At 45.4% G+C, this 25,524-nt stretch overlaps 1 long non-coding RNA gene across 1 annotated transcript; it reads left to right on the top strand.

Moving 5' to 3' along the window:
* The first annotated feature begins 6,826 nt into the window (after positions 1–6,826).
* Positions 6,827–16,635, top strand: LOC112544588 (uncharacterized). The gene is made up of 3 exons (XR_012896235.2): positions 6,827–7,139; positions 7,883–7,994; positions 16,543–16,635. It is a non-coding gene; the product is annotated as an uncharacterized LOC112544588 (long non-coding RNA).
* The last annotated feature ends 8,889 nt before the right edge of the window (positions 16,636–25,524 follow it).

Genomic DNA, 25,524 nt, shown 5'->3' with positions numbered 1-25,524 from the left:
GACTACACAAAGAATAAGTCATCCTAGCATGTTGTTCTTAGGGTACGTCCGCACAGCTGTTGGGAGGTATAATCCCTTGCACCAGCAGATGGACACACACTAGCTTTGCTCAAGCTGGTTCTCGAAAAACAGCAGCGTGGCATGGGCACGGCTCGAGCGGGTGGCCCAAGGACTTACGTAGGGATTCAGATGGGCTTGTATCCGGGTGGCTAGTCGGAGCGCAAGCTGTTATTTTAGGCGTTCGCTTGAGCAGAATTAGCATGTGCATTTTCACCTGAGCTCTGCATTACACCTCCCAGCTGCTGTGCAGCTATCCACATAGACTTGCACTCTTACTGGTGAGGCAATAACTTCTACAGTATTCATTAGTAGAAAATATTTGCTAAGCAATAAATTAACAAAGGTAAGTGTTTTTATTTATTCTGAAACAGAGTTGGGATTGGTCCGGCCTTGGGCAGGGGGCTGGATATGATGACCTCCTGAAGTCTCTTCCAGTTCTATGATTCTATGATTTGGATTGCAGCAGCACATAAAGTTCAGGATCCCATTCTATGTGCAAACACTAAGGATAGTCTAGACTGTGGTGCTACCCCGCATCTTTTAAACGTGCCTGTTATTTTGAAATATTTTTCAAAATAACGAGTGCGCGATTTCGGCATCCCTGTAATCTTTGCTTCACAAGGGGTAAAGGATGTGTCTAATTAGCATAGTGATAGAAATGTAGCCGTGTTAGTCTGGGGTAGCTGAAGCAAAATGCAGGACAATGTAGCACTTTAATAAACCATCTTGTTAGTCTTTAGGTGATGAGCTTTCGTGGGCCAGACCCACTTCCTCAGATCAAATAGTGGAAGAAAATAGTCACAACCATATATACCAAAGGATACAATTAAAAAAATGAACACACGTGAAAAGGACAAATCACATTGCAGAACAGGAGGGGGATGTGGGTGGGGGGAAGGAAGGAAGGTAAGTGTCTGTGAATTGATATTAGAGGTGGGGAGAGTGGGATGTTTGTGAGTTAATGTTATTAGAGGTGATTATCACCTCTAATAACATTAACTCACAAACATCCCACTCTCCCCACCTCTAATATCATCAATTCACAGACACTTACCTTCCTTCCTTCCTTCCCCCCCCCCACGTCCCCCTCCTGTTCTGCAATGTGATTTGTCCTTTTCACGTGTGTTCATTTTTTTAAATGTATCCTTTGGTATATATGGTTGTGACTATTTTTTCTTCCACTATTTGATCTGAGGAAGTGGGTCTGGCCCACGAAAGCTCATCATCTAATAAACCATCTTGTTAGTCTTTAAAGTGCTACATTGTCCTGCATTTTGCTTCTAATTAGCATGTTATTTCAAAATTTGGTGCAGTATAGACATGCTAAATTTCAAAATACAATCAAAATAAGATACGCAATTTGCGTAGCATAAATTGTGTATCTTCGAGTTTAAGGTGTTGTGTAGACGCACCCATATAGAAAATCTCAGAGGGATAGCTGTGTTAGTATGTAACTTTGAAAACAAGTAGTCCTGTGGCAATGTAGAGACTAACAAAAATATATAGGATCATGCGCTTTCATGGGCAAAACCCACTTCATCAGATGAGTTGGAGTGGAAATACCAGAATTGAAGATACATAAAACAGCAAAAGAAGTACCTGTCGATTGTAGGACCTGTGTTGATGAAGCTAATTAAGTGGGCTGGATGTATTCCATTCATAGCTTTTTATATGAAAATGTAGATGTCAAAGGCAGGGGAAATTGGCTTTGTGGAGCGTTATTCAGTTAATGTCTTTATTCAAGCCCAGGGTAATGGTGTCAAATCTATAGATGAATTTCAGTTCTGCAGTTTCTGTAATTGGGTAGTGAAGTTCCTTTGTAGAAGAATGGCTACTTTTAAATCCACGATTAAGTGACCTGGGAGATTAAAATGTTCACCAATGTAGAAAATGGGAGTCCTTCCTTCAGAGGGCTTACAGAAGAGACAAGCAAGTAGGGATGTAACAAACAGGGGGGTCCGAGTGGGAAAGATGGTACCTAAAATGATGGGATGTGCTGTGCACAGTTCTTAACCAATCGGAAGTAGTCCTCACAGTTCACCACCCATTCAGCCCTGATCAGAATGCTGTTTCAGCTGTGTCTTTGGCCTGATGAGGTATGCAGGCGTTGCCAAAGTCAAGGAATCAAGTACTATGTGCGCAAGAGGCTTAGAGGGGCCATGGCTTCCATTTTATATCACAGTTCTGAGGCAGTGGGCCCAATACTGCCAGCAGTCTCTCTCCTGCAGAAATTTAATCTATACTAGGTTTTGAAATTGGCAAGGGGGTTAATGTGATGCCACCCCCATGTACGGCGAGACCTATCCCCGCTCATTACCATTCTAGAGATCATGCCATAGAGTCTGAAAATGCAGGATCAACCCCACCTGTGTGGATGGGAAGGTAGAGTACCCCTTGGAATGAATCTGGCCCCTGGAGAATAGCCATCTTCCAGGAAGTGACTTGAGTTGAGGTTCTCTCTCTGGATTTTTACAGTAATACCCGGAGAGTGTCACAGAACATAAGAACATAAGAACGGCTGTACTGGGTCAGACCAAAGGTCCATCTAGCCCAGTAGCCTGTCTGCAGACAGTGGCCAGCACCAGGTGCCCCAGAGAGGGTGGACCAAAGACAATGATCAAGCGATTTGTCTCCTGCCGTCCTTCTCCAGCCTCTGACAAACAGAGGCCAAGGACACCATTTCTATCCCCTGGCTCATAGCCTTTTATGGACCTAACCTCCATGAAATTATCTAGCTTTCCTGGAGGTTAGGTCCATAAAAGGCTATTAGCCACAGCAGTTGGACAATCATAAAACAAAAATGCTAAATGGCTTGAAAAATGTTGCATTCTGCTACTGAGGTTAGCGCAAGCCCTTGATCGCTGTCTCGCTGCCAGACAAATCATAGTGTGGCACAGGGGGCGGTAAGGGGAGAGATACTATAGCCGTTTAACAAACTCCATACACTGCATCAGAATTTCCAGCTTAGTTGCAAAGGACCCTTCAGGAGGGAAGATACATGAGGACCAGATGTAGGCAAGTGATGAAGATACCCTGTTCTGCAAGCCTCTTTCTGACTCAGCCCCGGCTCTGCAGAAGGATCCATGGGCTTATCTCGTCTGTTCAGCGATAGACAGAAAAAAACCTCATTGCTGAGTAAGTGAAAAATAAAAAACGAGACTATTACTGATTGAGAAATTGCAACGCCCGTACTGCATGACTCGTGTAATCCACAATGCTTTTCAAGCTCAGGCCAAGAGAAGCAGAGAGGTGCACAGAGAATGGTTTCCATATCCAAGTGGTGTTGTTTTGACCACTCATGCTTTTGAAAAAGTACAAATAATGCCTTGGCTCAGAACTGACAGGCAAATGCGAGAGAGTCTCATCTTGGCCCATTGCCAGCTCACGCTCATGAAACTAAGCCTGCATATTGTGATGGAAACATAACAGCTCCTTCTGCCAAAGAATAGGTCATCGAGGCTGTAGCCTGCGAACGGAAGAATTACTGCGGCGTGGAGAAAACGTGAACCAAGAGCAAGTGGAGAGGTTGAGTTCTTGATATTCGTGCAGCTTTGGAAGACACCTGAAACGTTTCACAGGGCCAAGCTTTGGTTTGCTCTCGTACAAAGTCCAGCCGGAAACCCTGCGAATAATCAGGTCTGCCTTAGAGTGCAAATGCGCTTCTTGAAAAATGAGCTACGGTTGTAATAAACCCAAGACTTGTGGCCGGCAAGATTAAAGGTGTTAGCCAGCTGAATTAGCCAGCAGAGGAACAGACTCATAGAACACTGGAACTGGAAGAGACCTCGAGAGGGCATCAAGTCCAGTCCCCTACCCTCACGGCAGGACCCAGCACCGTCTAGATCAGTGTTTCTGAAAGTGCTCCACGAAACCACTTTGAGAAACACATTAACTGGCCTCCCCAGTTTGTTTATTTACTGGTGCCGTGGCCCCGGAGCGGGGCCGCTGCTTCCCACTGCTCCGCTTGGCTGCAAAGAGCGAAACAGAGTCTCATAGGGTATGTCTACACTACCCTCCTAATTCGAACTAGCGGGGTAATGTAGGCATACCGCACTTGCAAATGAAGCCCGGGATTTGAATTTCCCGGGCTTCATTTGCATAAGCGGGGAGCCGCCATTTTTAAACCCCCGCTGGTTCGAACCCCGTGCAGCGCGGCTACACGTGGCACGGACTAGGTAGTTCGAACTAGGCTTCCTAGTTCGAACTACCGTTACTCCTCGAACTACCGTTACTCCTCCTAGTTCGTGCCCCGTGTAGCCGCGCTGCACGGGGTTCGAACCAGCGGGGTTTTAAAATGGCGGCTCCCCGCTTATGCAAATGAAGCCCGGGAAATTCAAATCCCGGGCTTCATTTGCAAGTGCGGTATGCCTACATTACCCTCCTAGTTCGAACTAGGAGGGTAGTGTAGACATACCCATAGACTTTAAGGTCAGAAGGGACCGTGATGATCATCTAGTCCGACCCCCAATGGTAGCCGCAAGGCTCCGAGGCCACGGCGCCAGTAAATAAACAAACTGGGGCGGGCAGTTAATGTTTTTCTCAAAATGGTTTTGCGGAGCACTTTCAGAAACACTGCTCTAGACCATCCCTGAGAGATGTCTGTCCAATCTGCTGTTACATATCTCCAGTGATGGAGATTCCACAACCTCCCCAGGCAATTTATTCCAGTGTTTCACCACCCTGGCTGTTAGGAAGTTTTTCCTAATGTTCAACCTAACCTTCCCTTGCTGCCATTTAAGCCCATTTCCTCTTGTCCTATCATCAGTGGCCAAGGAGAACAATTTTTCTTCCTCCACCTTGTGACACCCTTTTAGATACTCGAAAGCACAGAGCCCAACACAAGCGTTCAGAGTTCTGAACCCGCACAACGAAGGATGGGACACTTGATTTGCAAACACTGCAGAAGGCTGGCTGGGGTCAGTCCTTTTGAAAATGTACCACGTCATGACTGTTTGAACCAAGGCAGGGTGGCAATGATCGACTGTCTTGTGGAGCACCCAAGACAATCTGCAACTAACGGGTTGGGCTAACGACGAGGCCTAACTCAGCAGAGTCTGGTCAGAAATTGATATTTCCCTCACCATGATACATTTAGACAAAACCAAAAAAAATTGTCTGTTAAATTTCTTTGATTTTTTTCTGGGTTTTTTTTTTGGGGGGGGGGGGGGAGGGTAAAAAATAAGAAGTCCCCAATGTAATTTTTTTCTGTACCTTTCAGTAATAAAACTCAAAATGTTTCAATTGTTGAAAACTGAAAAAGATTTGGTTTGGGGGTTCTGGGTTTTCATTGCTCCCCCCACCCCAAATTCAGTGAAAACAGATTTGTCCCCCACAGTCCCGTGAAATGTTTTGACCAGGTCTATTCTGAAGTCTGGATTCTGTGTCTTTTGACCCTCCATACCGACTTCAAAGTTTGCCGGCTGGTTCCCATCATAATATTCAGCCTGTCAACTTCCGTAGGGCCAATCAACTCAGCAAGACATCAACACATAAGCTCTTTGCACTGAGGGCTGACTTAAAGCCTACAGATGCATGCACATAAATCTCTGTGTATTGAAACCTGACTCCAGCACATAAAGAACTTATGTGAAGCCAAGCTTTGGGGAACACATCTGACCTTCCTATACCCAAAGCCCTGTGAAATCTGTAGAAAACCACAGGGCTCTGCAGATAACAAGGACTTTTAGGGGAGGTTTATGAGTGTAGCGGGAGGACAGATTAAGTCATAAAAGCTAGGGAGTGACAAAATCCCGAAAAGGTCCTATGGAATCTAATGAGTTGACATTTCTGAATGGAGAGGACTATAGAATGGTTTCTATGGCTACAAATCCTAGGTCATAAAAACACAAACGTACTAGCTGATCTGCACTACGGGCTGCCTGACGAGGAACTACAGAATGTGGGAGCAAGGATGAGGGACAGTAAAGAGGTAACTAAATCTAATAAAGCTGGACTACGCATTGGCCGCCTGTTCTTACACCAGGCCACCCTGCTCTCAGCTGACTCTTAGAGGAAATGTGCTCCCGGTTTCAGTGATATTCACCCCATCCCACTTGGAGCCCTCTGGTCAAACTCCTGCGTTCCAACTCGGCTCCCTTGGCAGGCCTCATCTCCCCCGGGCCTGGTGTAGCTACACCACCTGCGTGCCTGGGCCTGGACCAACCACCATGCCTGACAGGTGTCTATCTAAGCTGCTCTTAAATATCTCCAGTGATGGAGATTCCACAACCTCCCTGGGCAATTTATTCCAGTGTTTGACCACCCTGGCAGGCAGGAACATTTTCCTAATGTCCAACCTAAACCTCCCTTGCTGAAATTTAAGCACATTGCTTCTTGTCCTAAAGTTTGCTGGTGAATCACAGTGCCACCCATTAGCTGGTGAACCATCCCTGGACGGTGAACCATCTGTGGCTCATTAATTTTATACCAGTGTGTAACACCACTGATTTCAGCTGGGCCACTGTTCAGTTGTTTGGCAAGGGTGGAACAGTGGCAGGAAGAGGTGGGGCCTGAGGGAGGAGGGGGGCGGAGCAAGGATGGGAAGCGGTGGAACATGGGTGGGGCCTTGAGGTGTGGGGGTGGAGCACTCTCTGGAAACAAAAGTCAGCGCTTATAGTGAGCGCTAAGCTTATAGCATCACTGGGGACCAAGTGGTCTAGTGTCCTTCCCAAGAGGCCTCCTCTTCAGTGATATTAACAAGGGGAGAGGGGAGGGACTGATTAAGTTTCAGTTCAGTGCAGCAGGAACCCAAAGGCCAGACCCTCAAAGCTATCAAGGTGCCTAACTCCTCTTGATTCCAGTGAGAGTTAGGTGCCTAAATCCCTTTGAGGATTTGAGCCCAAGACATTAAGCTATTTTGCGGGACCTGATATTTCTCAAACTGTGTGAGAGACAAATCCGTCAGCAGTTTCGACTGACCTACCTCTGAGGTCGCATTTTCCATCTGCTTTGCAGAGATGTTGCCGATGGGGTAAGGTGTGATGCAACCGAGAATCAGACCCACAATATTTTATAAGATGGAGCAGTGGAAATGCGGTTCCTGAATTCTTGCAGTCGCTGTGAGCTGGTGCAGCGCTATGGTAAGTAACAGCCCAAAACCAGTGAGCTCTGTGAATGGGGGGGGGGGCGGGGGGGAATCAGGGTGTGTTCCCTGTTGCCCATTGGAAGAGGGGCTAAAGATGAAATGTCTCTTGCGGAAAAATGTCTGGGGAATGTCCTTAGGCACCTGTATTCCTCTGGGCGAGCCGGTAGCATATTCCCGTTGCAAAACAAAACGAGCCCCCTGAAATATTATAATTTCCATGACTAAGTCTGCAGTGCTATCCGTGCATCTTAAACTCATTGGCACAGCATAGGTTTGCTAATGAGGGCAATTTGCAATCATCTCTGTTTATGCAAGATTCTGAGAGAGATTAATGACTGCGAATATCCAAGTCTCTTAATAGACAATTAATCTTCAGGGCAGGTCTGTATTGATTCTGTCATGTAAGATAATTTTCCCTTTCTTTCTTGGAGGCTTGCAAGAGACATGCTCATCTGCATTTTTTCCAATTAGCTGCTCGCCTTCTAGCAGGGTGTGCTATTCGGGCCGGATTTGCTGCCAGTGGTGCCGGGGAGGCGAAGCAGTTCCATAATTTGCTTATATTCTCTGGCCATTTCATGAGCGTGACTGGACAGAATCAGTTAGGAAACTGGGAATGGGCTGAGTGAAAATGTGAACCAAGTCCAGAGACACTCCAAATTTGAATCAGACTGAAATTGGACAGTTCAAGGAGTTTTGATCAAGTCTGGATAATACATCCTCCCTCTCTGCGTCCCCCAGATTTCTTGCTGGAAATAGGATGAACTTGGAAGAGGATTGTTTCTCAATAAAATACATTTTACTGAAAAGAGATAAAACTGAGAAATTTGGAGTTGTGCTCGGTTTGGAACAGGTAAATCAATACTTAAGGTTTGAAAACTAGAAGATAATGTTATTGGAAACCAAATTGACTCTAGCCCTATTTTGTTAAAGCATAGTGAATGATAAGAATTTATAGAGCTGAAATAAAAACACACTGGATGGAATTTCCATTTACAAAAAAATTACAAAAAAATTAAATGGAAAATTTTTAACAATTCATTTTTTAAGAAATCAGAAATAAAACTTAAATTAACGAGAGGGCTGAAAATGGGCTTGCCAGATGCTTTCACCAAAAATCCCAAACATGGCAGGAAAAAAACTTGGTTGAGAACCCCCCCCCCCCCCAAAAAAAACAGGAGAACAAGAAAAAGGTCGCTGCGCCTTTAAGAATTCCCGCCCTCCTTGCTTCCCCCCACCCAGGCCAGACGTGGCATGGGAACACTGCCAGTCTTCCATCCAAGAAAAACAGGGGTCAGAAATAATGGACACCTGGCAACCCTAGCTATAAACCTCTAGGCACTCAGTTCAAATCACACTGTGCTGGCAATGAATGGTAGCTCTTAGGTGGTTTATCTGAGCTGGGTTTCAATATCTCAGTCTAAATCCCAGAGGCAAAGTCTCTGTCCATTGTGCCATGTTGGCTTGCAGAGAGGGAAATAATACAGTGGGTTTTGTGGTCCAGGGATGAGGCATTTAGTCAAGGCAAAGTAGGTGACACCTTCTCAGCTGCTTCCTGCTTTGTATGTACTTCATGGGTAAACAGAGGTCTTCACTCTCTGATTGGCTGTATATTCATGTGTGTTTATACAAGCCTGGATGTCATCATCTACAGGTATCTTGTATGTAAAATCTCTGCGCTTCCTGAGACTGGTCCCTCACACCTGCCCCTCTGGACCAGAGTCATCAAAGGTGTGAATTGACACCCAAGGAGCTACTCTAACTTACACCCTCTGGCAGTCCGCTCCCTTGATTGGTGCTGCGCTCAAGTGCATCTGAAGAAGTGGGTTTTGCCCACAAAAGCTCATGATCCTATACATATTGTTGTTAGTCTCTAAGGTGCCACAGGACTACTCGTTCTTAAAGTTACAGACTAACACAGCTACCTTAGACTGAGAGCTTGAGGCTGGTTTCCTCGTATCGACCGATGACGCGGATGCTCAGTAGCTATACGCTACAATGCAGTAAGTCTCCCAGGCTGTGGGTCTGGAATCATTTAATCCTGCTGAAGTAATCACTATCCTTCCATCTACTGAAGACAAAGCCGCCTTATGGACAGTGAGGTCAATGGTGTTGGAAAACGACAAGGCCTTTGGTTCAGAAATTAACAATTCACCATTTTGCTCAAAGCAATTTCTTTGTTGCCGGAACTTAAATTTTTCATGAACGTTTCATCTGAAAAGGAACCATTTTTGTGAATGCGGTGAGCTCAGAGTCATGCAGAATGAGGTTCTCTTTGCCATTTTAAACAAATAGTGAATATCTACAGGGTTTCCAAGAAAGCAGATCATTTTTTCAAATTTGAAACCAAGGGTAATACACTCCATTTAGAGGCCTTGGCATGAGGCTGTGAATATTTTGCATGCAGTCTGTCACTATTTTCATGACCTGGTCTAGATGGTACTGGGTCCTGCCATGAGGGCAGGGGACTGGACTCGATGACCTCTCAAGGTCCCTTCCAGTTCTAGTGTTCTAGGATTCTATGGGTTCTTTTCGGGCATGAGAGTTTTGGTTTCAGCTGAGTGGGGAGGGGGCACTTGACTGGAATTCGGAGCATCTGGGATCTGTTCCCTGCTCTACTGGAAGACCTGAGGCAAATTAGTTCATCACACTGTGCCTCGGTTTACCCAAACATCAAATGAGGCTAATGACACTTCGGTGCTCTGAGATCTATGGGTGAAAAGAGTGAGCTATAAAAGTGTTCTAGAGACTCTGATTGCCAGAAGCTGAGACTGGGGTACAGGGTACAGACCGCTAGATAATTGATCCATTCTGAAGTACCTGGCACTGTCTGAAGACAACATGCTGGTCTACCTAGCCCACTGATCTGACCCACGGTGGCCATTCTTATGTTATGTTCTTCTAGGTGATTGGGAATAATAATTAATATGATTAATGAACAAGGGTAACTTATGGGATTCTTCCTGTTTGTTGCCTTCTAGACATAGGCTGTGTCTAGACTGGCAAGCTTTTCTGCAAAATCATATGATTTTGCGGAAAAACCTGTCAGCTGTCTACACTGGCTGCTTGAATTTCCGCAAGAACACTGAGATCTCATGTAAGATCGTCAGTGTTCTTGCGGAAATACTGTGCTGCTCCCGTTCGGGCAAAAGCCCTCTTGCACAAATCATTTGCACAAGAGGGCCAGTGTGAACAGCACAGGACTGTTTTGCGCAAAAAAGCCCCAATGACTAAAATGGCGAGCGGGGCTTTTTTGCGCAAAACCGTGTCTAGATTGGCCACGGATCCTTTTCCGCAAAAAGTGCTTTTGCGGAAAAGCGTCCTGCCAATCTAGATGCGCTTTTCCGAAAATGCTTTTAACAGAAAAGTTTTCCGTTAAAAGCATTTCCGGAAAATCATGCCAGTCTAGACGTAGCCATATTGTATAGGTGGGGGTGTGGACTGCTCTTAAATAATTTGAATTCGTAAATCACTTGAATCAAGGACTTGTCTACACAGCAAATGGAACTATAAATAACGACATTGGTTGTCGTTCACACCCTTTCTTATTTGGGTTTGTTTCAGTAGGAGAATGCCCCATTTCAGCATAACTTGAGTTAGTTCCTTAGCCTCTTGACTAAATCAACGTCAAGGCACTCTCATGACAACATGAGAGTCCACACAGAGACTGGCACTGAGATAACCAAACATGTGAACTACGACTCATCAAGTTATTTCCCTTCCAGTGACCATACACACAATTCCCAAGGGGAAAGCAGTATACACAAATCCTCAAAAACAGATTTAACACATTGTCTCACAGCTATGGGGATGACAGGTGGGGTGGGGTGGTCATTGCACGTATTGCACTTATCCCCACCCTTTTTCTCCCCAGCCTGTGCCTCTTTTCCCGCCCTCAAAGTCTATCTGCTCCTTCCCTCCTAGGAATTCTATTGGCAGGGTAGTATTGTTCAATAGTCACTACGTGACCCAATGATCACATTCTATAATTCACCCCTACTGGCAGGGCAGTACTGTTCAATAGTCCACATGTGGCCCAATGGTCACAGTCTATTTGTGGGGGTGGGGGTGGGAATAGATAGGGGAAAGGTTTACATCCCCCTGCAGGGGAGTCCAGGCCCTCCCACTCCACTGGACCCCAGCCCAGGGCCCTGTTGGTGGCTTACTCTTGAGTCAGTGGGGAAATCCTAACTGCCACACGCTGACTTCTCGACAGTGGCTCATTCACTTGGAAGCTGTTGCCACTCCTGGGCTGCTTCCCGCTTCCCTGGGATCTCAGTTTCCCGGGGTGTCTGTTTCACCACCTCTCTCTGCGTACAGGCTACTGCTGCTTATTCCCCAGATCCAGCATGGCAGAGTCCTGGCCTTTAGGTAGTCACTGGGGCTTGCAAGGAGCTGGCTCAGCATGTCCTCTCCCTTTGGCTGCCAGCTCCAACTGAGCTGCTCCCTTTTATAGTATTGCAGCCAGAGCATGCCCAGTACAATACAGGAGGTGTGGCCTCTTCTGTCCTCAGGGCTGAATTAACCCCGTCCTGCTCAGTGCAGGATGAGTACTCCCCATCACACACATCTTATAAAATGTACTACGAGGTATCCTGACAACAGCATTCAAACCTAAACCCTGGGGAAATAGTCTTAAATAGACCCATTTTCATTACATTTATGGCACAATGCATTACATAGTTCATTGATTGTCAACCTATTCACTATTGCAGGCTGCATATGCAGTTCTCTGTGACTCTGTCTACACAGCAGCATTATTTTGGAATAACTGATTTTATTCTGAAATAACACAATGCGTGTCTACACTACAAGCCTCTGTTTCAAAATAATGGCAAGTTGGAGGACTTCTAACAATGACTCCTGGTAACCCTCACTTCACAAGGAGTAAGGGAAGTCGAAGGAAGAGCGTTCTTTCTTCAACTTCCTGCTGTGTAAACAGCACCAAAAGCCGAGTTAAGCTATTTTGACTTCAGCTCCACAATCAACGTAGCTGAAGTTGCGTAGCTTAATTCCACTTTAGCCCTGCTGTGTAGATGTACCCTCTGTGGTATGAGCTGTGTCCACACAATGTATATGCTACCTGTACAACACTATGAGTGTGTCTAGACTACAGAGTTTTGTCGACAAAAGTGGACTTTTGTCGATAAACTATACCTGCGTCTACACTACTGCTGAGTTCTGTCGACATAACGTCGACAGAACTCAACAGTTTTGTCAACGCTGGTAAACCTCATTTTACGAGGCATAACACCTTTTGTCGACAGAGTTCTGTCGACAGAAGGTGTTATTGCATCTAGAGTTGTGTCTAGACTACAGGGTTTTGTCGACAAAGCAGCTTGCTTTGTCGACAGAACTGAATGTAGTCTAGACGCTCTTTGTCGACAGAAGCTTTGTCGACAGTATCTGTCGACAAAACTTCTGTCGACAAAAGCCTGTAGTCTAGACGTACCCTATGTGGATTGAGAACCACTGATATAGTTTAAATACCCTGAACTGTATTAAAATTTTTTTTTAAATTGAGGCCTGTTGAATGCGTTGAAATATAACAGTAGTGCGAAGGAAGGTGAAACAGATTCCCCCTTATGGAAGTTACAAACTGTCCACCTCCTTCCTCTGTATCTCCCTCTCACTCATGTGCATTCACACACAGCATCAACACACAAGAGTTCTGGAACCCAGGGGGCCCGATACAAATGATTACTCACCGGCATATTTCTTACTCATGGGCCCAATCCATCTGCCGTTAGTCTAATAGACTCCCATTGATGTCAATCTGTATTGGATTTGCTCTATAGGAGAGTGCTCCTGTTTTGTGCCTCCTAAACGCCCCTGACTGCCGTCCTGCTACTGTACCGTGCCTGATCATATTTCCCACTCATATCGCTGGGGAACTTTTCACTTTCCCCCACTCCTTTTCTCAGAAGAGCAATGACCAGTTACTTAGAAGGGAGCAGCAACTGACTTTATTAGGCAACATCATGATTGCACTTTGAACGGCCTAATTCAGTCATGGATTCCATTTTTACCTAGCCAGAGAAATAGGGGACTGAAGATAAACCGATAGCCAGAAATGCCTAGGGTCCAATCCTGGCTGTGACAGAGCTGACCATTGGTCCGTGGATCCGGAAAGTGTTGTTTTAAATAATACTGAGAATAATCTTCGCTGCCTCCAGTCAGTGTGTGGAAGCATCTGGGCTTCCTGGCTACTGTAAGGATCAGAGGTGGAAATCTCTCTTCTCCTAGCTAGCCCATGGTCACTACTAGGCAGAAGCTGAACATTCTTCCACCCATACATGTCCCTCCTGGGACATTCCTCTTTCCCCCTAACACGCAACTGTCTGGAGCAGGTCTGGGCCAGCCTGAGTTCTAGATCCTTCTGGTGCTGCCCCAAGTTTGTCAGGGAAGAGACCGAGAGAAACTGACAAGCATCTAGTCAATTACATTCCCCCCTCCCCCAAGCCACTGTCAAGGATGGGAAATTTTCCAGGCAGATTTCTCACAGAGAAATCTGGTTTTCTTCCAATCTCTTGCTACTTGAGTCTTTCTGAAGAGCACCCATGAAACTGATCAGCATCAGATGCTGGTTTACCTCCGATCTTTTGGGTGGGTGGGTTGGGAGAGGGAAGAGCAGAAAGTGACAGCAAAAAAAGGAGACAATCCTGTGTCTTTCCAGTCTCCTCCCTTCCCCAGCCACACGAGGAACATCTCATCACCGCAAAGGGGCATTCAGTACATGCTGCTGTAGCTGTCCACAAGATCCGTGAGCGGGATTTGATCACTGGCCAGAATCTTGTTGTATTCACTGTGCTGGTGCCTATGTTCGCCCATTGGCCAGAGAAATCATCTTGTTTAGTGTGAGAAGAAGAGTGCGTTTCTTCTAGCCGATCTACCTCCCCACTCAGCAGAGTAACGGACCAGGAGTAATTATGGCTGCCAGAAGCCTCTCACTCAAAGGGTTGTAAAGGTTAACGTTAAAAAAAATTTGCATCCCAGAAACATATGTACACATCTGGGTTAGGAGTTATGAAGATGAATGTAATGCACAGTGTCAGAATTCCCACTGACATTTGCTCAGTTTGTCCAAACAATTTAGCAGAATCCCCCTGCGAATATGAACTGCATTCTGCAGGGTTGTACAGACACTTAACCTCTTCCCTCTAATTTCCCTACAGACCCATATGTAGGTTTTTATTCTTTAATTGCTCTTATCAATAAGACCAGGCACAAAATAGTAGAGACTGTTCTTGAAGTTTCAGATGAAGTACAGAAAAATGAGGTTATACTCCCTGTATGGTCTCCTCTGGCCCCCAAATTGGTTGAGAAAATTAGGGTCCTATAACTCTCGGCAATATCTGAGCAAATAAATTCTCTTTATTTTCATTATCGATACTAAAACACAGTGCTGGGTTGCAAAGACAGCTATAAAAAATAATACAAAGGTAAAATTGCCTTTTAAACAAAGCAGATTCATTTCCTGTCCTAGCACACTGTGGCGTGTTGGCGTCTACTGTAAAAGGGCTGCCCGTTCAACCCCAAAGGTAGCTGCATTTCAGTATAGACAACCTGAAAAGCACTTTGGCACCCTTTGGGAGAAAAGATGCTCTATGAATGTAAGACTTTGTGTGGTTATATTATCAAGCAGGGCTGTGCGCAGGTCTCACTATAGAAATGCGGACTCAGTGATCAGATGTCAAAATTTTATTTATTTGACTTTGGGAAGAGTAGGATTTTAGCAGTATCATAAAGTCAAGAACTATGTCTCTGTCAGTGCCCCATTCTCTATCCCCTAGTTCTCTGACTGTGTCTATGCTAACTGATATATTTAAAGCTCTATATTCCCCACTCCTCATGTGGATGCAGTCATATCAGTAGAGAGATGCTTTAGGCCAGGTCTATACTACACCCAGAAGGTCAGCTAAGGTACACAACTCCAGCTATATAAATAATGTAGCTGGAGTCGGCGTACCTTAAGCGAAACTTGATGCCACAGTGGGAAGTTGATGGGAGAAATGTTCCCATTGGCTTCCCTTACGCCTCACAATAGCAAGGAGTATCGGTGCTGATCAACATTCGATTTAGCGGGTCTTTACCAGACCCGCTAAATCAAATGCTGGAAGATCAACCGCCACAGCATCGATCATCCTGCAAGTGGGGACATGGCCTGAATCTGGTATAGCTTTTCCTGAATGGGAAGAGGAATAAGATATACCAGCATAACAAACTTTTATACCACTGTAACTGCCCTCCACATTAGGACTTTTATGGGTATAACTATTTTGGTAAAAACATACTGGATGGAAAACACTCAAATACAGACCAGGCCTCTCTCCCACACAGGCTTTCAGAGCAACTTTGTCAGCCATAAATTTCAGTGTTTTTTTTTAAATTAAAGACTGACAAATGTATTATCACGGAATACAAGGGGCTGCATTTATTTGGTGTTTGGTCTTGGACAATGAAGAATCCACAACAGACGAGGGCAAATAGTTTCCAGTAACTAACTTGTTTGAATGTTGCTCCCTGTTTCTATGAACACACTAAGACTTTCTCAGATATGGCCATTTTTAAATGGGAGTCGGGAAATGCTTTATGAATTATTCTCCTTTGGCAGAGCATTTGCAAACAGAAATTCAAGCTGTGCTGGTCGGCCATCGAAATCACATGATGTTATTTTTGCATGCTGATTGGATGATCCGTGTAACGAGCCAATTCCGGGGCCCATTTTGAATTGTGTGTTCCAAGTGTAAAACCCCAGACTGCAGGGTTTTTTCCATTCTGAATGACTTGTGCATTATTGCCGCGTGTAGACTACATTCCTCTTTCGAAAGAGGAATGTAAATGAAGGAAATTGAAAAAGCAAATGAAACGCAGATTTACAGATCTTGTGCTTCATTTGCATAATTGCGTCCGATCACTTTTTTGAAAAAGGTTATTTAGAAAAAAAAGCAGTCTAGACACAGTTCTTTCGAAAAAACCCGCTTTTTCGAAAGAACACTGTAAACCTCATTTTTTCAGGAATAAGGGTTCTTTCAAAAAAGGGTTGTTTTTTTTTCAAAAGAACCGTGTCTAGACTGCTTTTTTTTCAAAATAACCATTTTCGAAAAAGCGATCAGACGCGATGATGCAAATGAAGCATGAGATTTGTAAATCTGTGCTTCATTTGCATTTTCGATTTCCTTCAATTACATTCCTCTTTCAAAAGAGGATTGTAGTCTAGACACAGGCATGTGACTACTTGAGTAGTCCAATGCTGAAGTTGCTTTTGACAGGTATTCACGTTAGTAAAGCTTGTTTGCTAGAATATTTGTGGAAAGAAAATACATAAGGGGTGGGGGGCAAACACAGCTTCAGTGAATTCATTTTCAAAAGTTCAAATAAATGTGTGGAAATTGTTTCAGGCCTGAGACGCAGGGGAAACTGGTGACAGGTGTCTGAAAGCAAGCAGGTGAAACGGATATGCTCCCTTGGACCAAAGTTGTAGCAGCCAGCAGGTAAGTTGATTGCGTGTCTCATTTTAAGGTTGATCCCTGTCTAGCTAGCTCTGATGAAGACTTCACTGGGGGGAGGAAATATTTACCCTGGAGTTTTTGACAATGACCTTGGTTTTGGGTTTTATTTGCCTTCCCTCTGAGCTACTAAGTAAACAGTGTCATTAGCATCAGGCAGGTGAATCATACATTATCTTTTTCCTACCACTGCACTGTAATAGAAAGAACCAAGTTCTTCCATCTTCTGTGTTTCTATACTATATCTGCAACTTTATCACGTGATATTGATTAATCTCTGCTCAAGAAAGTCTTCCCTATCCTCATCTTAACAAAGCCACTCTGCCTTAAGTGCTTCTTGCAGTGATGATATTTCACGTTGGATGGAGCAACTTGTCTCAGGACGGTGGGGAACAGGGCACTGTGTGTGCGAAACTTCCAAATGGAAAATATGTCAGATGTGGACATTCCATGTAATATTACACTTACTTGCAGTACATTATTCAATGATTAGATGGCTGTGCACAACAAAGAGTTCCGGACAAGATGTGTTCACTGGTAAACAAGGGAGACAAAGCTGAAACTCAAGCTGTGATGATACCTGTTTTTGTCTGTAGTAATCACAGGTATATTCTTATAAATGCCTCCTGAGTCTTCGATTCTATGTCTCCTGATACTCAGCACTTGACTGTCTCTGACCAATCAGCTGAGCTGATTTACTTGTAGTACTCAATCCAGTAGTTGTTCAATGCTACCAAAATTGTTATTTCAATATAAGGACCAGTTTTTAATTAGAATGAATTTAGTCCATAGGAATTTAGTGTCTGTTTCACAATCCTAAGGAGCGAAGTCTTCACAGGGCTGGTAACACGTGTGACAGCAATGCAAACTTCCCATAATGCACCTGCCAATCTACATCTATGCTGGAGACTAAGAAGGGAGGATAAATACAGTTTTAATTCATTCCACCCCTGCTCCCTCCTCTGAGCTGCACAAATACAGCTGAGATATAATCCAGATCCAAGATACTTTCAGGAACTGTAAAATGGCATTCTAAAGAATAGAAGGAGTACCTTGTGGTTAAGGACCTAGACAGAGACTCAGATTTTCTGAGTTGAATTCCTGGCCATCTCATAGACTTCCTCTTGGATTTTGGGGCCGTCACTGCCTCTGTAATTCATCTGTAATATAGGGATAGCACTTCTGTATGATCAGGATGCTCTTTGGGATAGGACCCTGATATTTGGACTACACCTTAGCCTCACGGGATTCTGACATCAGTTGATGTTTCTGTGCACTATTATGCTATAAATAATAGTAAACAAATTAAAGAGATTTCTTTCCCCGACACGTAAGCCAAGGGTCTTTATCAAAACCTAAACATGGATAAGATTTTTAGCAAACTTCTTCAAATATGCCTTTAATTCAATGAAAACCACAACATGTTAATGGAATACAATTGATTATTAAAAACATACCATCTGTCTGGAGGTTTAATAGCTAAATAAAAGCTCTGTTTTTCTTCAAGAGCTCAAGAAATATGTTTTCAATAATCCCTCTGTGTACATTTTGCCCCAGTTATGAACGGTCCAGAGAGAATTGTTGTTTCTTCGTGAGTGGCCAGTTGGCTTCGTGGGTGTGGGCTGTAGAACTGCAAACCCTAGACAGGTTTGAACGCTCAGGTGGTGTTTATTCTGTGTAAAATCACTTCAAATCGAGTGCTCAATTCAGCCAACTCGGCCTAGCAAGTACAAATGTGCAGCTTCCTAAGACGGCGAAGCCAGCCAAACCCAAGGGGGACTCTCCTCTGGGGAGGGCTGGCAGCGATTTGATGGAGTTGAGGGAGAGATTTTTTTCCCACCACAGCTCCAGCCGAGTTCTGCCAATGGAAACCTCTATGGCAGGGGTGAAGAACCTAAGGCTGGCCGGATGCGACCCGTGCTTTGCCTGGATCCTGCCCTCGGGGCTCCCCTCTCCAGTATTGGTGAGCCCGGGCCGATGCTCCAGTCTCCCCGCCATGCCTTTGTGGGGCTGGAGCACACAGGATCTACTAGCCTGGGTGCCACGAGACTGTGGTGTGCGAGGGGAATGTGGAGAATGTCTTTCTCCTCAGCCGAAGGCTATGCCCGCAAGGGGGTTTATTTTGCCTCTCATTTACGTGCGGTCCCCAGCTGATTTTCCTGTGGGTCAGTGGCCCCCGACTCTCCACCCCTGCTCTATGGGGAGCCAATGAATTTATTGGCCAGCTCCTCAACCCTGATATTTTGGTGGCACTGTCCACTTTCCGGGCTCTACAGGTTAGTTAGGAGCAATGTTCCCTCTAGTGTTTTCCATCCATGAGCGGAATACACGTTTTATGTGCATTGAGCAGGCCTGCTGATGGGGCAGGCAAAGAGGGCCCCTGCCCAGGCCAGCATGCTCACTGGATGGCAACTAGTGCAGACGTGTTTATTCAAAAGAGCCCCAGGCTCCTAGTTACCACCACTGTCCCTGCAGCCGCGGTGGCATCTGGAACTGCAGGCTCTTTAAATAACCCCTGGAGCATCACTCTGGTGTGAAGTGACCTGTTGTTTTGAAAGTGACGCTAATTCTAATAACTTGGCTACCCCCTGAAGCTTCTAATACAATTGTAAGACAATCAAAAATCAGTCAAAATCAAAAGGTTTTGAAATGATCCCCAAGAAACATTTCAATTCACCTGAACCGAGGTCGGTCGGTCGGTCTCGCTCTCTCTCTCTCTCTCTTTCTCTTTCTCTCTCTCTGGTTTGTGAATATTTGGGGGTTCCATTTTGGGTTGGGGAAACATATCCAATTTCTCCACCTTTTTCATGGGGGGGGGGAATGTCTAGACGACAGGGTTTTTTCGAAAAAAGTGGCCTTTTTTTGGAAAAAAACCTTCCCTTGCATCTAGACTGCTGCTGCGTTCGTTCGAAAGTAAATCAAAAGAACGCGGCGGTTTTTTTGACCGTGGAAAACCTCGTTTTATGAGGAAGAACGCCTTTTTTCGAAAGTGCTCTTTCGAAAAAAGGCGCTATGTAACGCAAACTGTGCTTTTTCGAAAGAGAGCATCCAGATGGCCTGGGTGCTCTCTGCCGAAAAAGCGGCTTGCTTTTTCGAAAGTACTGGTTGTAGTCTAGACACTCTTTTTCGAAAGAATCTTTTGAAAAAGCCTCTTTCGAAAGAGGCTTGCAGTCTAGACGTAGCCGGGGCAGGAAAACTACTTGCTTCCCCATTCTATATAGAGCCCTGCAAACTCAACAAGGGCACCAAAAATCAGTCTTGCTTCTTTCCTTCCCAGTCTTTGTCAGCAGTGAGGGGAGATTCTCCAACGCAGCCCTAACTTACCCCACGTCGTCGCGCTCTCTGCAGATCACCGCTTGCGTGAGCTCAGGCAACGACACGGCTGTTGGGCCTAAGGCTTTACATGAGTTTACCAGGCTATTTGTTGTGTTTTAAGTTTTTCCTGGTACAGACCAACTCGGCTACCCCTCTGAAAGTCTGGGGATTTATTAAGCAGTCCTGAGGCTGCGGTACAAGGAGTTACAGAATCCAGCTCATGCAGTCCAAGGGTACAGCTGTAATTTTCATCTGGCGCAGGCATATCCGCGTGAGCTCTGGTTCAGCTATCACACAACAATCAGCAGTGTAGCTGAGTACGTAGCGGAGATTTCAGCTGGGACTGTACCCACGGTAGCTTCCCTCCTCTGCTGCAGAGGCAGCGTGAGAATTTGCAGCATGCTCACTGGATGGCAACTAGTGCAGACGTGTTTACTCAAGCTGGGAATTTGAACTCTCAGAATAATTCACATTGGCACAAGGTCGTAGTGGACTCTCCATTACTGAGCATTTCAAAATCAAGATGGGCTCGATTCTAAAAATAAATCTGCTCTAGGAATTGTTAGGAGGAAGGTCTCTGGTGGATGGTCACAATCGACCCTCTGCTCTTAGAGTGTATGAATCTCAACCCTTTGTGGGGTAGGCTCAGAAGAGCTGCGAGGAGTAAAATGCAGTGACAGCTTATTAGAGACACAAAGGATTTGACTCTGGCCAGGAAGTGCCAATTTTCTGAAGTCGCTTTTAAGAACGGGACCAAACTGGCCATCTGACCCTTACCCATCAGTCAACAGTGATCAATGATACATCTTCCCCATCCTCCACAAAATAGATTGGGTATAGCCATAGGTGTATATTGTCGGCGCTTATCTGAAGCTGTTCCCAGTTAATCGGATGCAGTTGGAATGCCATGACAGCTAGTTTCCAACCCAAGAAACTCCCATATGTTCTGGGATTTTGGAGCAGGATAGCAGGCATTTACATGCTCAGTGGAATGAGAAGTAGGATATCTGAGTAGGGGAGACTTTTCACAGTCTTTCATAGAGGAGCATAGCCTCTTGGCAGATTTGGTTTGGCTCAGTGTCTTGTGGACATTGTCCTCAGCCCAATGTTAAATCACATGACTTAACCGTGAGGATCATGACAGCAGGTGTTTTACATAAATACCCACCTCTGGAATCTGGGGATTATGTGGGAATCTCAGATTTCATGTATAAATAAAAAAAAACAATTGCGGAGAAGAATTAAAAAACGTGAAACCCTAAAGGCTCAAAACTGAAAGGCAAATAAAAAGAATGCAAATTTGGTCAAAATCTCTCTCTTTTTTTTTTTAAGGCAATTTCATGAGCGCTGACTCCTGACTGTTGAATGCTGGGAGCTAGCAGCATGGCTGTTATGCTCTGGGAAGTCACTGAGGGTATGTTGAAACTGCAGTAAAATATCCTCTGCTAGGCTGGGCCAGGCCAAGTTTTAGGAGCCTGCCGAGATGGGAGAAAGCCTCATTGGTTGGCCTGCATCCCAGTCCAAGCAGCTACATTGCAATTAAACCATCTCTGCAGCACCCGCCCAATTCCGCTGGCATGGGGTGTTAAATTGCAATTTGGACATAGCCTGGATTTTTGTTCTCAGCTTCCTTGTACCTGAACGGTTTTAAATCTGTGAGAGGCAAAAGCAATGGCAGGGCGGAAAACAATAGGTTTGTTTCAAGGGAATTGGAACACATGGGCTATGTCTAGACTGGCATGATTTCCCGCAAATGCTTTTAACGGAAACGTTTTTCCGTTAAAAGCATTTGCGGAAAAGAGCGTCTAGATTGGCACGGATGCTTTTCTGCAAAAGCACTTTTTGCGGAAAAGCGTCCGTGCCAATCTAGACGCGGTTTTGCACAAGAAAGCCCCAATCGCCATTTTCGCCATCGAGGCTTTTTTGCGCAAGACAATACCGCGTTGTCTACACTGGCCCTCTTACGCAAAAGCATTTGCGCAAGAGGGCTTTTGCCCGAACGGGAGCAGCATAGCATTTCCGCAAGAACACTGACAATCTTACATGAGATCATCAGTGTTTTTGCAGAAATTCAAGTGGCCAGCGTAGACAGCTGGGAAGTTTTTCCGCAGGAAAAACTTGCCAGTCTAGACGCAGCCATGATGTAAGAGGAGGTGGGGATCAAACTAGTGAATAAAAAGAAATATCAGAAAAGAGAGGTACTTAGAAATATTCTTCCTCTGCTCTACATTGAACATCCTCTTTCTATTCCAAAGATTTATGGGAAAGATTTTTTCCTGCCCTGGAAACCGAGGCTGTCTATGCATTCAATAAGAGCATATTTGTAGATCAGCATTACTTTTCCTCCCAGCAACGTGTGGTCAATTTTCATTTTCGTTGTTAAAATTGTTTCCATGTAATGCCCTTAAGCAGCTGCGAGTTACAGTGAAATAGAAAATGACCCCCAAATTGGCCGGTTTGATTATTCAATCCAATCGTTCTCGGCTCTGTGTGGCAACGTGCGTTGAATGTGGCAGCCCATATGCCCTGCATATGACTGCGATCTGGCTTCCAAGAGGGTATGTTGTGATGTGCTGGCGGGTGCCAATTCACATATCTAAACGTTTTCATACGGGGAACCCCTTTGTGTTAGTCATCTGGTTGTCAAACAAGACCTGGCAGCGATCCTAGACCTGGCACGAGATGAAATATGTGCACTTTAAACATTTCAGACTGAAACCGATGGGAACGGGCCATTCCTCACTTCATTTTCTCAAGGGTTTAAAACAATAAATGTCAACCTGAGGGCAAACCAAGACAGATTTCAGATGAAAGGGACAGGGTTTGCTTCGTGTTTATAAATCCGTTGCTCCCAACCTCCTTCGTATCTCTTAAACCAACGAGGCAGGCCAGTTTGGGTCAGGCGCAATGGGCACCTTTGTCAACACAGCTTTTTCCGTTAGGGGTGTCAGAGAGAGATTTCCAAAAGAGATTTTTCAGACAGATTCATGACTCGGCATCCCAGGGAGAATCTAGTGTTCTTCCAGGCAAAGTTAAAGCCTTGTGTTAAACAGCTAATAAAGCCAGTTTCAAAGGATCTTTCATCTCCAAGATAACAAAAATACTCCTTTGTTTATTTACTTTCCCCCCTCAATTGCTTTTCCTATCTTGTTTTCATCTGCACACTGCTAACGCTGCTCAACACCTCCAGCCTGCATTTTGGGATGGAAGCCTTGGGAGCAGGAGTAGAGGCAATTTTCACATGCCTCCCAGACAGTGCTGTTCAGACTGGAGCCCACGATGACTTGTGTTCAGAAGGCCCAATTCTCTATTAGGGTGAATGACTTGATTGAAGTCTATGGGCCGCGTCAGTTGAATCCGGGAAAAAATTGGCTGATGTATTCCCGACGCACACTCCATGGGCCTTGTGTTCTTGTCACTTATTTTGGTGGAAGTGAGGAGGTTCATTGTGGGAATGGAATTATACCCATGAAAGCTGGTGCTAGCGAAAGGATACTCCAGCCCCAGAGCCGTCCCACTTGCAAGGAGAGCTGGCAGGGAAACAGTTCTCCTGTCCCCCCCCCCCCCCCAAAAGGGAAAAGTTCAACATTTCTTAAAAGAAAATGAAAATGTTCACAAACTGGATAATCTGAAAAAACCCGCCTCTGATCGGGTCAGTGGAAACTTTTCATTGTAGTGAGTTTGAAAGGTTTTGTTTTGATTGCGACCTTCCTTTATTTTGGCCTTTTTTTTCAATATATATGAACACACATTTTGAAATGAAAAGTTAAATGTCCGAATGGGAAGTTTCCTCAATTTTGAAATTGTTGGGCTTTTTTTTCCAACTGGTCGAAACCAATTGTTCTTACCAACTGTTTCAATTCATTCATTCATTCTGCTGGTGGAAAGTAGAGTGCGCACTTCAGATCACTTGTCTCCAGAAAGCCCGGTCTCCAATCACTCATGCAACCTGCTCCATGGGCTCAAATGGGTGAGGTCAGAAGCCATGCTGTCCCTCCAGCATGTGTAAGACTGTCCACAAAATCTTCTCCACCCAACTTTTCTTGGATCAAATGCGTAAATTCGGTGGGCTGGTATGAACCTTGGAGCAATACCATCTTGGCCAACATTGAGTCACTTAGGAGGATGTTGGAGGCTTGTCGATCTGATGTCTCACCTGCTCATTATTAAGATGAAACCACCAAATGCCTTCAGTGCATTATTGCTGGTGCCTGTCTAATGCATCCAGCTGAGATCTTTGCATTGCTGTGGTGGTCCAGGTTTCAGAGACATACAAAGGGACGTAAGTCACTGCTGCTTTGATACATCTGAGTTTAGGTCAAGTGGAGATGCAGCATTGACGCCACAGAGCTTTCCAAAGAGTGTGCACAATGTCCGTTGCCTTGTTGATCTGAAGTTTCATGTCATAGCAACATAAAAATGGCCACATGGGATCAGCCCAAAGGTCCATCTAGCACAGTATCCTGAGGCTAGCAACACCGTCCTTGCACAGGCAATCTTCCTCTTTGGTAGCAATGGAGCCAAATTACTCAAATGAGTTGGCAAATTCAAATTCTTGTCTGCAGATGGGGACAGGGCGGGGAGTGGATAGGGCATCAGAGCAGGGGAGTTCAGGTTCTGATGGTACCACCAGCCCGAGGTGTGACCTTTAGTAAGTTACATCACCTCTTTGTGACTTTGTTTCTCCTTCTGCTTTGTCTGCCTTATCTATTTGGACTGGAAGCTCTCTGGAGAAGGGAGCATAGCTCACTACACACTAATACAGTGCTCACTACAACAGAGCTCTGATCTTGATTTGGGCATCTAATTACATACAGTATAGGTCAAACCACAGCAAATGAAAATTTCCACCATCTAACACAGTGGTCCCCAACACGGTGAATTTGTGTGCGCCCGCCAAGTGCTCAGGGCTGGCCTGGCCCCGGGCACATGGCGCACGGTGAGCGCTGGATTGGCCACCCGTGCTCTGGGTGCGTGGCGCTTGGGGGGGGCCACCGGCCCCAGGCGTGTGGCTATGGGGGGGCCCCGCCCCTGGGCACGCAGCTATAGGGGGGCCCTGCCCTCTGGCGCCCAGCGGGTGAACGGCCACGCCCCCTAGTGCCCGGCAACCTTAAATGGTTGGAGACCACTGATCTAACAATCCAGACCTGCTCTGCCTCCACCGGAGATGCACAGCTAACCCCAGAGCACATACTGGAGTCTGAAACCTAGGTCTATGGGGAGGTTGCCAAACTTGCACCATGCTCTTCTCCAGGCCTTTCCACCTCTTCCTGTGGGGGCAGATTTACAGTTGCATAGTGGTTGTGCTGTTAATGAGTCTGAGGATAGAGAAGGGGTCGGCAGCCTTTGGCTCTCAACCTACCGGGGGTGTGGTTGTTTCAAACTTATGATTGATGTTGCCATGTTGACTTAACTTGTAGGAGTGGCCCGACCCTTAGGTGGTAACCAGCTCCGGAGAAGGTGGACTAGACCCATGGGCTACGTCTAGACTGGCATGATTTTCTGAAATGCTTTTAACAGAAAAGTTTTCAGTTAAAAGCATTTTTGGAACAGAGCGTC

This window comes from Pelodiscus sinensis, chromosome 16 (genome assembly GCF_052426305.1).
Source record: "Pelodiscus sinensis isolate ZL-2025 chromosome 16, ASM5242630v1, whole genome shotgun sequence".
Lineage (NCBI taxonomy): Eukaryota > Metazoa > Chordata > Testudines > Trionychidae > Pelodiscus > Pelodiscus sinensis.
This window is presented reverse-complemented; position numbering and strand designations above follow the sequence as displayed.